Source organism: Aotus nancymaae, unplaced genomic scaffold (genome assembly GCF_030222135.1).
Source record: "Aotus nancymaae isolate 86718 unplaced genomic scaffold, 86718_ANA_hifiasm-v0.15.2.pri h1tg000007l, whole genome shotgun sequence".
NCBI classification, from domain to species: domain Eukaryota; kingdom Metazoa; phylum Chordata; class Mammalia; order Primates; family Aotidae; genus Aotus; species Aotus nancymaae.
Genome location: NW_026988418.1, coordinates 44,373,471 through 44,386,192, shown reverse-complemented (window position 1 = coordinate 44,386,192; position 12,722 = coordinate 44,373,471). Strand labels below are relative to the sequence as shown.

General features: G+C 35.5%; 1 protein-coding gene across 16 annotated transcripts in view; it reads right to left on the bottom strand.

The window, feature by feature from the left end:
* The window catches only part of ADGRL2 (adhesion G protein-coupled receptor L2), a 678,543-nt gene that overhangs the window by 404,779 nt on the left and 261,042 nt on the right, over positions 1 to 12,722 (bottom strand). For all 16 annotated transcript variants that reach the window (XM_064372556.1, XM_064372557.1, XM_064372560.1 and 13 more), the window contains one exon: positions 3,495 to 3,599. The gene's annotated coding sequence lies outside the window, so the exon portion shown is untranslated. The remainder of the gene's footprint in view (positions 1 to 3,494; positions 3,600 to 12,722) is intronic.

The window sequence follows — 12,722 nt, the reverse complement described above, 5'->3', positions numbered from 1 at the left end:
CAAATTTTAAGTAAATACGAATTGTTTGCCTTTTCAAAGGACTGTGGTATTTACTTAAATGGAGTATTCCAGAGTACTTTAAGTTTCATTAGTAAAAATGAAAGTTTTAAAAATAGTTTTATTTTTGAAGGATCCCATTTAAGTTTCAAAGTCCTCTAATTTAAAAATACCATTAAAATTATTCCCCCTGCCCAGTGAGGGTTATTTGCTAATAAGCCGCTGCACAAGAGATGTGTGAAGTGAATAGATGAAGAAAAACGTTGACAGCAAAAGGGAGGTCTATGGGGTGAAGTTAGTTTATTAGGCCCTGTTTGTCACGAATGGCCCTGCTGCACATATAAAAGCAAATCCCTCTACCTTAGAAGATTAATTCTGAAGGAGGCACTCTTAGGTCAAAGTATACATAAGCGTGTGCCTAATCTCAGAGAAATCAGGCTATTTTCTCACAGCAATTAAGCAGAGGTCTGGGGTTTCACCCACAGTGTATTTAAACACAGGATACAATTAAACCCCAACGTATTAATATCTTTGCTCTGCAAAATTACCCAGGAAATAGATTTCGCCCTCTTTCAAATGAAAAGCAAGTCAAGTTAAGAGAATAACTTGATTCTTAGCTAAGTTGCTTGAAGTAAGAATATAATAATTTCTTCTAATTGCAAATGTCTTATAGACAGAGTTCTTACTTTACAATAGGGTAAGGGTTATAAGATTTCTAGTTCTGTTAATCTAAATAGCAAACCTTAGAAGTGTGCTTGAAAACGTATTGTTTTCAAACTGTAATTAAAATTCTGACACAACATATGTAAAGTATCAATTCATTATAAAAATCTGAGAACTCACTATTTACCACCAACAAAATACCTTCAATGGGAAGAAGCTTTGCAACCAACGTAAAGAGTTAAAAAGAAAACGTAAATCTTAAGCAATCAAGTGTTCGGAAGGGATTGCTTTCTACAGAGGTTTTTCTTGAAATTATTTTATTCATATACTCATCTCAAAGAATGCATCTTCCAGGGAAAATTATAGCCAGTTTAAAATACTGCTTCACAAAGAAAAAATAAAAACAACAAAGCAACTTTTACTTGTACATCAGTTCCCTAAAGGCAACAAATTTTGAATAGTATAAAAGTTATATTAAATAAACTACCACCTTTATTCAGATCTTGAAAAAAATAACCTTTCAGGTACTGAAAGATTTTTAGTACAAATATTGTTACTTCTTTATCATCTATATATCAAGTTAATATTCCAACTTATTTCCGAAACTAAATTCTTTGGCTTTTTTAGAGGATAGCAGGGAAGGAAGTTGGTTTTGGAACAGGAAAGGATATAAATCTATAGTTTGTCATTTATGTGGATGAATCAATAGTTTTTTCTTTTATATCAAAGTTTCTAGCAAGATAGTTGTTGGTGTACGGCACAACAGAATATCCAGTAGGAAATCCTTTAACCCATGACACATGGGGATGTTCTTATATATTAATGAAAGTGAAAGAATGAAGCAAAATAGGATGAATCAGATGTGGGAGACAGTGTATTGTGTGTTGTCTGTTGGGGGAGTCTGTGTGGTTGCCGACGTATTTTCCCATCTAACACTCCATTGTTGCTTTGAAGAGGAGCTGTGTACTTAAGGTAAAGTGCACAAGGCGATGTGTCTTTGAAAGCACTCTATAACTATAAATAGTTTGGGCAATTTTTTGATGTGTGGTGGGATATGTGAGGAGGCATGCAATCTGAATTTTATGAAGGATTGTTTTAATAGGACCAATGACTTTAATAGTACTTCTTGCTGACATCACTGGCAAATTGGTCTATTCTGTAACCTTTAAAATTGCAGCATATCCCAAAATGAGTTACTTATTAAACAAATGTTCTTTTTCGGAGTGCAACTGACCTTTAAATGATTATTTCTCAGCACTTGCAACAAAGAATCTCACCTCTCACCTTTATACTTTTGATGCTACAGTGAGTGAATTCATAACCTTTTCACAACATGTAAGAAACGTGCAACACAACATGGAATTACAATCATTAATGAGCACTTTTTTCTTTTAAAGGGGAGTCTTATAATTATTAAATTATTGCAATACAGAAGCCATGCAAAAGTATAAAAATAGCTATTTTGATCAATCTGCAATCATTTTAGAAAATATTAACTCCAAAAACATCAAAGAATTATTTACTGCTAGTGACAAGTTTCTACGGAAGTTTTCTCCCTTTAAGTTATTTTTTATTTTTATTTTTTGAAACAGAGTCTTACTCTGTCTCCCAGGCTGGAGTGCAGTGGCGTGGTCTCTGCTCACTGCAACCTCCGCCTCCCAGGTTCAAGTGATTCTCTTGCCACAGCCTCCCAAGTAGGTGGGATTACAGGTATGCGCCACCATACCTGGCTAATTTTGTATTTTTAGTAGAGACAGGGTTTTGCCATGTTGACCAGGCTGGTCTCAAACCCCTGACCTCAGGTGATCTGCCCGCCTTGGCCTTCTGAAGTGCTAGGATTATAGGCATGAGCTACTATGCCTGGCCTCTTTGCCCTTAACTTCTGAGGTAGGGGTGTGTGTGTGTGTGTGTGTGTGAGTGAGTGTGTGTGTGTGTGTGTGCTCGTGTGTGTGTGGTGCAGAGGGAGTAGTTAATACTGTATTTAGTTGAAAAAAATTTGTCTTAAAAGTTTAGGCACTTATGCAATATTTGTAGGCAATTTGATTTAAACCTACATGCAACTACCACAGTACCCCTTTCCACTAACCAGAAGGAAATGCTTTAAAACTCCAGAAGTATTGATGAAATATATATTGTGTAATGTTAGAGATTTTAAGATTGTGCTTTCCTCAGAAACACATTTGTAAAGATGAAATGAGTATAATCAAGTCGTGGTTATCCTTAATTAAGTGGAGATGGTAATTGTAAACTTTATTCCTTAGGAATCAAATCAAATATAACACATATTTAGAAGAGCTAATGCTTTCTGGGATCTTTTTACATTAGTAAAGATATCCACATTACTTTAAGTCCCAATGGCCTTTTCTTGAGCAGATAACCTAGTTTACACTTTAGTAGCGCTGCTGAATCTGATAAAGATTTCATTAGCTTAAACATTTTCCAGCTTAAAGAAACTGATATTCCAATCTTGAAAAATTCCAAGGAAAAGTTTTTGATTTAAAGGATTAAAATACTTTTAATAGGCTAGTAGTTTCTACTCTACATACATTTTACTATAACATTAATGTACAAATACCTGCTTATGTTCAAGAATAAACTTTTTTTCTTTCAAAGCTGAACTTATTTGTAAAATACTGTTTTAGAAAGGTGTTGGAGTGACTCATAAAATATTTAAATATCAACCCTCTACAGAATAAAAAGGCATTTTTCACTTTTGTGTTCTTTTTTTCCCACATCTTTTACAAAGGGAGCATATTGGAATGAATTACAGAGAAATCTGTGAAAATTTTTCTTAAATAATGAAAAATAATTGCTTGAAAGGAATGTTCACTCACAGTTTTCTTTTTGGCTCTGACTCGGTAATGTTTTGTAAAGCATGAGGGCAGCCACAAGCCTTCAGCGGAGAAATCAAAATTAATGTCCTTGGGAAACATCGGGCTCTAAAAGAACAAAAATAATAACAGAGATATGACATACTTGGCTCCCTTTAGTTTAATTTTGAGAAAGGCAAATCAGTTATTATACTGGCATGTAATCACAAAGAAAAATGCACAGACTTAAGAGTAAACCGACTCATTGTCAAGACTTCCAGGGTCTTTTTCATTAATTATGGTGGCTGCTGACAAACAACAGAAGGAAATCAACAATGCTGGATAACATAATCATCAAGGGCTTCCGTGTCTGTAAGCCATTTACATTCTTGACATTGAATATTTATAGTGAGTGATACTCCTTTAACATAGACCATATTTCAGTCAGCTCTCAGCACTCCTGACCTTTTTCATACCCACATTCCCCTTGCCTTCATCAAGGCTGCCTCCTCAAGCATCATGCCTGTTGGAAAACTGGGCACCCAGCGTCACTGGCAGTTTCTCAAGTGCCCACTCATTTTTCAATACCCCTTTTTTCTTTTTACACAAGTTCAGCATCCATATACTATCTGCCCTTTCACAGGGAGCCCCCAAGACACAGTTGTGTTTATTTTGCACTTATCAATACAATATAAATCAGCATGAGCTTACCTCCTTGGGGTTAGTGAACCTACCTTGTCTGTGAGCACAGACAGCACTTTGGTCACAGATGTGACTGGTTAACTGTACAAGCAAGGAGGATAAATCCACATCACAATACTTCATTCACCAAGAAAATCTGCAGTGGATTACGGCTTCTCTATGGTTAAGTCTGGTCTTAATTTACTGCTTTTATTCAGTTTTCAACCACAAACGATCCCCTTATGAGGCATTCACTATGTAGAATTGACAACTCTTTTTATCTACTTGAAAAATATTTTTGGATAATAATTTATGGTTACAAAATATTTTAAGCAGTTCGAATAGTTATATTCTTTCCGTGCTTAACGATGCAATATCCCCTGTAAAAATGGAATGCCAGGCAATCTGGTAATTTTACATACAGTATTTATAACAACAGAGCAATTTGGCCATATAGAAACACAAATTTTAAAAAAAGCTCTGCATATTTCATAGGAAGTCTTTTAAAGACTTTGTTTTAAAGCTCTTAAATTGCATCTCAGGAGAAAATCAGAGTTGAGAACAGTGTCTAAAGGCCCTATATATGTGTGAAAAAATAATTTTGGCAAGCAGCGTATTTTATTTATGTGTTATTATGCTTAAAATAGCACATTTTGAACACACTTCAGAAGGAAAAAAAGCTACAGATTCCTCTGAAGACACAAGAGAGCGTTCATATGCTGTTTATATTTTATACATGGAACCAAAATGTGTGGGTAGGTTTGCACTTTTTCACCATCAAATATATTCTCTTAATTTATATTCTGAATTAATGCTGTCTTTAAAAAATCCATTTGAAGATGCTCATTATTATTGGGCATGGAGTTGGTCTCCAGGTCTGATTGCCAGTAACTGGAACTACTCTAGAAATCCCCGATAGACTGAAAACACATAATATACCTGTAATAAGGAGCAAGTTCTAGCATCAGTTTGTCATTTTAGATGCACGTTTCCTTGTATTGCCAAGCAGTGATCCTGTAACTGGAAACGGAACCCATGTAAATAAGATGGAATGTATTATATAAATGGAGACAATGGAAGCAGTGTGGTTGATGTTCCTTGAGATGATAAAGTCCCTTTTGCTTTACTTTAGATTAAGCCATAGGTACACAGAGATTTATAAATTTCCCTTTGGCAGAATTCGAGCACTTTCAGATTCATTGATAGTAAGGGATTCTTCCCATTGCAGAATGAACTCCCCGTAGGTAAACAAAGGAAAACATTCAACTGAGGGACTAGCTGTGTTTTCCTCATTAGCGGCTACACTGTCTTGAGCAGGGAATGAGTGTTTGGGGAAAAGCATCCTTGGCATTAACAAGAAGGAAAGGACATTGCTTTTACAAGGAGGAACACTTTATATGATCTTTCTAAAACATCTCTCTTCAAGTACCATATGTAAATCATATTTCAAAAAAAACCAAATTATGCTTGTGCTTCAAGGGGGAACTACATAAACGTGCAATAGAAAAATAATGAACTGTATCACTTTGGTTAGTTAACCAATTATTGCATCTTTATGGACTCAGATACTGTTTGAGTTGCATCATAAAAACAGGTGGGGTTTGTTGTTTGTTGTTTTCATTGGTTTGAAATTTTGCTCAAATTTTTAAAAAAATATTATTATTATTATTTTAGAACTTGGTGTATTCTGCCTTTTAATCTGGTAGCTACGTTTCATTATCTTAACAGATGTTCTAATGAAAGTGTAAAAGAAAAGGTTAGAAAGGAGATAAATTAGGCAGTGGTAGCATGAGATTCAAATGCCACTTAACATAATCCCTAAATCATTGATATTAAAACTGTTTCATTAACAATATTACAACAACCCTCAGTTCAAACACATTAAAATATAGGTAAGAACAACTTGAGTAACGGATTCTGAAAGTTAGGAATTAGGATGAAGGTGATGAGCTAGACTTGCCTGTCTAGGCAAAAATAGTTTCTAATCACTAGCCATAGATCAATGAACAATAGATTCTCTAGGAATATTTGGTAGATTCTCTCTGATCTTCCTATACCTGTGTCCCTGGACACCAGTCTCATTTTTTCTTCCTCTTCCTGCCAAGCATTACATGTGAGGTAAGAGTGGGAGGGGTCATTTAACAATGAATTTCCCCATCGTATAACCATTACAAAGCTATCCAAACTAACTAACGTGTTGTTTTCTAAGCCACTGTGCAATTTGAAGATTTTAATGATGCTTACAATATAATACCCTGTGTCATTTATTTCTTGAAGTGAAAGCTAGTGCCAGCCTTTGGAATTCATGTAAAACAAGTGGTTCAATATGGTTTGAAGAGAGAATGAAAACTTGATAAGCAATTAATCTACTTTAAATGCTTTCCTAATGGTTTGGACCTTTTTTATTGATTTTTTTAAAAATTCAGATTTATTTAAAAGAAAATAAAATTAAACAGAGATCCAAGTTTTTGTATAGTGTATTTGTTAGAGTGAAACCCACATACACAGTGAGGCAGGGAAGACTGAATATTTAAATAATTTGAAAATAAAGGTGTGTCTGGTTGAACAGTAGCAACTTGAATTTTTTGCCTAGTGCTTTGAAACTATGGGAAATGTTTGAAATGGGAAAAATTTGAAATGGGAAACTGGATACATGAGTATAGAGAAGGGGCTAACTTCCCAGCAATAATCCTGTGAGTGATGCTTGGTTTGGGAAAAGAAATAGTCCTGTCTGACTGCTGATTTGCAGAAGCTGAAGCTTACGAGTTAGGACAAGCCAGAGGCATCACTGTGACTGCAAGGCACAGCTACAAAACGGAGCTGAGTCTGGTTGGTATGTCTGTCTGTCAGTGTATCACCAAGGAGCCCAGTGAGACATTAAAGAAAACTCACCAGCAATTGTCATATTGTCTGAGAGACAATGCACACACAGAGAAGACCTTTGTGGGAAAACCACGTGAAACATACGGAATTAAGATCTAAGGTAGAAGGACTCAAGGAGTCCAAGAGTAGAAGGGAATGAAAGAAAGGACCGCATCTCAATGGTGAGTGCGGCCAAGAGAACTAGAGCCCAGCACGGATTCATGCAGGATATCAAGAGTCGAGCACTACAGATAAAAAGATCATGGCTTTTCTAACTCAGCAGAGATAGTGTCTCTCCCCCAGTCAGCAGTGCGGTGCAGGGCACAGATGACAAGTCCAAAGAGAGGAAAATCAATGAAAGGTTGAAGAGTTACCAGAGTAGAATTAACCGGGACAGTAATAGAGTCAGAAAGCTTGCTCTTGAGTAAACGTGGAAGGATTCTCAGGAGCTTCTGCAAGCAAGGAAACGTCAAGGAATTCTGCTTGTAGAAAAGGGATAACCATGCCTGAAAGGACGAACATGGGATCCAACATGATGACGTCTATTTCCAGGACTAGGACTGAGACTGAGATCATGTCTTTCTGTTTCTTAGTGAGAAAGTACTGGAAGTTAAAGAGAAACTTATAATAAACTTTAAAAACAACTCATAAAACTTATACAATAAGTATGATAATTACATATATATAGAGAGATATACATATATATGTGCAAATGCCTAAATTAATTGCTTGGTAAACATATTGCTTTACCCAAATTTTTTAGTTAAGAAGAACATTGGTTGCTAACGTTGCAAGCTGCAGAACACTTACTCTGGTGCCATGTGGAAACACCTGAAATGTGGATGTGCCGAACTGAACATTCCGTCACATTTTTGGCACCTGGCAAAGGCTGACCTTGATGGAATCTGCTGCACACCGGTAACCCAGATAAGTACTACATGCCTATCTCCTGAATGGGGGTAGTCTCTGATTCGAGTATTGCCAAGTAACCCAATTTTAGAATAGCACAAGTTTTAATTATATGTTTCATTTAACTGGCACCTGTCCTTGGAGGCTGTCATTAAAATCTAAAAAGCTATGATGTGGGAACTATTATTATTTATGATTTATAGGGAAGCAAAAATAAATAGAAAAAAGAAAGCAGAAAGGCTGAGAGGTTTAGAGGAGTGGTAGAAGTGGAAGACTAAAAATTCCACTGGTGACAAAGAGCAACGTTTTAATTACCTAGAAAACAGATAGAAAACAAAAATTCAGATCATCGAATTTTTGGTGTTTGAGGTATGAGTTTAGTAAACACCCACTTCACACACCACTTCATGCTGCGTGTAGGTCACACCCCTCTTTTCCTGGGTAAACTGAAAACAAAAATCTCCTAAATAAAATGCTTAACCCTGAGAATGAGATCTTATACAATAAGTTCCATCAATTTTTAAGTCCCATACTATTTCATCTGTTGAAGAAGGCAATTCTGAATAGGGAAGGGGTTAGGACAGAGATGAAACATAAAGGATAATGTGTTATTAATCAAGATGTTAAGTAGTGGGTACGTGGTTTTTTTTTTTAATACTACTCTGTTTAGTATAAATTTGGAATTTTCCATACTAAAAAGTTAAAAGAAATTTAATTTAGAGAAGCATTCAGACACGAATGCATATTTATTTGGGTACATTAATTCATTTTATACTGTAAAATTTGGCCATAAACACAAGAAAAGAACATCTTATATTAATTATATTATATTACTATATTTACATTAATGATCTTACTGTAACTATACCAACTTCTCCCAAAACCGGGAAACAAAAAAAATCTGTATATATTTTTCTAGTCTCTGCATTTACAAGCAGGCATTTTATAACAGTCCTGGGTTTCTAGACTAAATGCCAAAATATGCTTCCCTTTTAGATCAAATTCAGCTTTAACTAAAAATAATTAGCCCTTGCTCCTAATTCTAATGGAAATGTAAGACTCTTAACTATTCAGTGATAGTAGCACTGTTAGATACCACTGCTAACAGTGACTTATATGAAATAATTAGCAGACTGTTTCTCTTGTGGGTACGAGCAAAATTTGTCCTAAACCAAAGGCAAAACAATAAAAACTACTGCTTTTTAACCTTTCCATGAATTTAAATTTAAAAATGTGTACTGGAACTACACATTAATAAGACCTATTAAGCTTAGAAGAATATTTTACATTCATCTGTACTTCATCAGACAAGTTCATGACCTCAGTAGAATGACTATAGCTCCTGCAGTTTTTAAACCGGCATGGAAGAAGACATGAAGTATTATTTTATAATCAGAAAATTTTACTAGAATTGACATAAACAAGAAAACATACTTTGGTATTGAGTATGTGTTTTGAAATGAGTCCACATAAAACTAAAGGTATTGGATGGATTGACTTTTAATCCTCTTGCTACTTTAAACAGAAGCAACTAAAGAGAACTAAGTATAATGCCATGGTTTTATGTTTAATGTAGGAAATTTAGGCGCTAGCCTTTACTTTGCAGCTGGAAGTACACACGGAGGGGCGTTAGGAGCCTTATTTCACAGTATTCTAAGTTATCTGGTAACGACGAAAGTATATAATGTTTCTCACCAAGACTTTTGTTTTCCTTGCTAAATGGCATCCATTTTGGAAGTTTCCTAATGTTCATTTTTGTCCTGCCTTTCCCCAAGTTTCCTGTTGAACGACATTGTGTGAAAGCTGTTACTATTCAGGCTATTGCTGCTAGTGAAGGTCCCAGGAAAGCAGTGAAATGAGTCCAGTTGCATCTCCACCACGCAGCCTGAGAAAATTTTATCCACAGAGCTGATTCATGCTACTTCTTTGGATCTGCTACTGGCAGCACAATAAGGGATGAATGAAATAAGCACTCAGCAGCTGAATGCCCTTAAAGACCACTTGGGAACTTTATTTGGTGCCAAATAAAGTGACCTGCCAGTGTCAGCTGCGGGAAGCATATTGTACTGGGCTCTGCAGTCTGTCCCAGTTGCCCATTCATTTCTGAAGAAATTTTCAGGTATTGAATTTTAATCCATGATGCCCAATTATAATTTGGGACCCTTTTACACTAGAGGCTGGGCTTTACCCCATTTGGCAATTAAGTCAGAGCTGCCTAATACATGATTTTAATTTCCGGAAAGCAGGTGCTTCCTTTGGTCAGTCACCAATCTCTGATTTTTCCTTCTTCTGCAGCTTAAACCATTTTCATTTTCATACCCCCTCCCCCACCACTCACTTCTGTAAGTATTCACTGCATGTTAGATGGTTTTCCTGCTTAAGCCTATAGGAATTCCCTTAGGCTTCTTTCGAAAGTACTTATAACTTTAAAAATAATTTCATTTTGTAGGTGTCTGTTTCATATCCACTTTGTAATAACTTACTATAATGCTTTTTCAAGTAATCTGAATGAGGGCATGTTTACAACATTTTCTAACACTTGCAATTATGAAGCAGACGCCCCAGGAATAGTTACTGTCTGCATTAACCTTCTTTGTCTCCTATTTTTACCAATTCAATTAGAGACTTCTCTAACAATTGAAAAACCATTGTCGTCTGAATCTTTGAGACTACGTGTCTTCTCTAACCAGTATTTAATCATATAAAATAAGACTTGATAGATCACCTTATAATAAGAGAAACTCAAATATAAGGATTCGAATATGAGGTGCCTGATTTGGAGGCAAATATTGCACAAGCCAAATCCTATCTAAAAATTTCTCCTCCACACACATGCGCTAACTTGGTGTAGTCTTATCTTTCAAAACAACTTTGTACAGGATGGAGCCAGTACCAGTAGAGCCCGTAGAGAGTTTGAGCCAGTAGGGGACAGCTTCTTTATCCCTTCCATTGCTATGAATGAGCTGTGTACTTCACTATTTCCATTCCCACACGTGAATTGTAAAATACTATTGCAATATAATTGCCGGGATGGCTATTAGTAGGGTTAAATTTAAATCTTTGATGATCATAGACAGACCTAAGTCATTGATGAGGAAGTGAGTAAAAGGGAGAGGAAGCAACAAAACAGAGCGGAAAAAGGAAAAAAAAAGTTATAAAGATACAAGGAGAGGAAAAAAAGTTAGAGGAAGAGAAAAAAAAAAAGAAGGTACCTAAACTGGGGACACAGGTTTGCTTCATCTGCTCATCTTTTGGCTGTCCTCTGCAGGCTGAGATCACAGATTCCTCTGCTTCCTATCTGGTCTCTCCTGAATGCAGTCACGTAATTAGCCAAGGATTAGCAAAACCTGATAGCCTTTAATGGGCGCCCAGGGAAACGCTTCTTTTAAAAAGAACAAATCAACTAAATTCTGAATTTGAAAGATAGGAAATTAGAGAGCTTTGCAAAAGTACTCTGTTGCCTAACAAAATGATTTATTTAATATTTCCCTTAAAGAGTTAGCCCTCCTAGATTATAATGACCATGATTTGATTAAAACATGTGAAATTGTTGTTGGTAATAGTTCTCAAAACATATTTGGTAGTATTTGTCAAATGGCATTCCAATAAACATTCATGTCCTACCAGATATTAAGTGATGCTTTCTTTAAAAAGCATGCTTTTATCAAATATATTTGAAAACACAGCAAATAATATTTGCCCTCTGAGTGACTCACAATGCTTATTACCATACTGTAAGTTCTGAAAAGTTTTACGGTGAAAAAAAATCTGTTTAGTTTTGTTGAACCCAGTATTTTGCAAAATAATTTGGCCAGGAAACCTTTTTCTTCTTAAACCACTCTAGTAATTTGCATTTTCTGTAATACAGTTATAAAGCAGTGTATTCCAGTAATGGTGTTTCTGATTTTGTTGTCTTTACTCTTGTTTTGAAAAGTAGAAATAGCTAAAATGCACAGTAAGTGTTATCTTTGGGACCTGTTATATTAAAGTTTAATACGTCTGTTTAATATGAAGTTAGTAAACTTGGACATGAGCTTTGTACCTTATGACAGTGTGCATTTTTTACCATGCTTGTTTACTTTTCTGTATCCCCATCAGCCTCCAAGCTGTTTAAAAACAAAATCCATGTTTTGTTTTCCATCGTATCTCTGAGAACTTTACCTAGTGCTTGGCACATTGTAGGTGCTCAAGAAATAAACGAGCAAATATTTGTTTGGATGAGTGAATGAACACTGCAGTAGATATAATAAGAGGTTTAAAGCCATGGATATAACCACATTAAAATGTGGGTTTAAAAAAATAATGCTTGGCCTCAAAGTAAAAATAACTGCAGTAGAAGTGAGAATGAATAAATGGAACTTATCGTTAATAGCTTTGTCAGAGGCCAATACTTTCCTCACCAATTACTCTATTGTCTGATGCTTCATTGCTCCTGTTAGCCAGTCTATTTGAAGTCAGTGTTCATTCTATTCTATAATTTTTCAATTTGTTTTTAAGTCTTTATATCTTCAATTATCTTCCAATAACTATTTCTTACCGGCTGTTTACTTTTTGTTGGATGACTTCTTAAAAGCAAAAGTGACAGTGAACGTCATACATCATAAGATGCTCTGAAAAGTTTATTGATGAGATAAGAAAAGGCAGCAAAGGCTGGGGGGTGTGGAGCATGTGGAAATTTATTCAACAAATATTTATCCAGTGCCTGTTTTGTGTTCGACACAATATATAAGGTCTAGAGAATTCAAGGTCAGCCAAAAATATGAAGTATTCATAATACAGCCAGAATTAAGAATTATCAAA